Below are 289 nucleotides of genomic sequence, written 5' to 3'. Positions count from 1 at the left end.
GTGGCTGAGTTATGCTACATTACAGCTGAGTTATGGTACATTACGGCTGAGTTATGCTACATTACGGCTGAGTTATGATATACTTTCTTGAGATTACAAAAAGCGTTTTTCGGGAAAGACCAACAATAATTACGTACACATATTCACACGCACACGCATAATAAAGTCATAGAGTATTATGTTTTAAAAAATTATTCAAAATAATTCAAAATTTGAATTCAAATTTTATAAACAAAATATTCAAAATAATTTAAAGTTTTTTGTCTAAATATAGAATAATACGTCACGG

The sequence above is a fragment of the Capsella rubella genome, unplaced genomic scaffold, assembly GCF_000375325.1.
Source record: "Capsella rubella cultivar Monte Gargano unplaced genomic scaffold, Caprub1_0 scaffold_1, whole genome shotgun sequence".
In the NCBI taxonomy this organism is placed as follows: domain Eukaryota; kingdom Viridiplantae; phylum Streptophyta; class Magnoliopsida; order Brassicales; family Brassicaceae; genus Capsella; species Capsella rubella.
The sequence above is the reverse complement of the archived record's forward strand: the minus strand, read 5'-3'. Positions refer to the sequence as shown.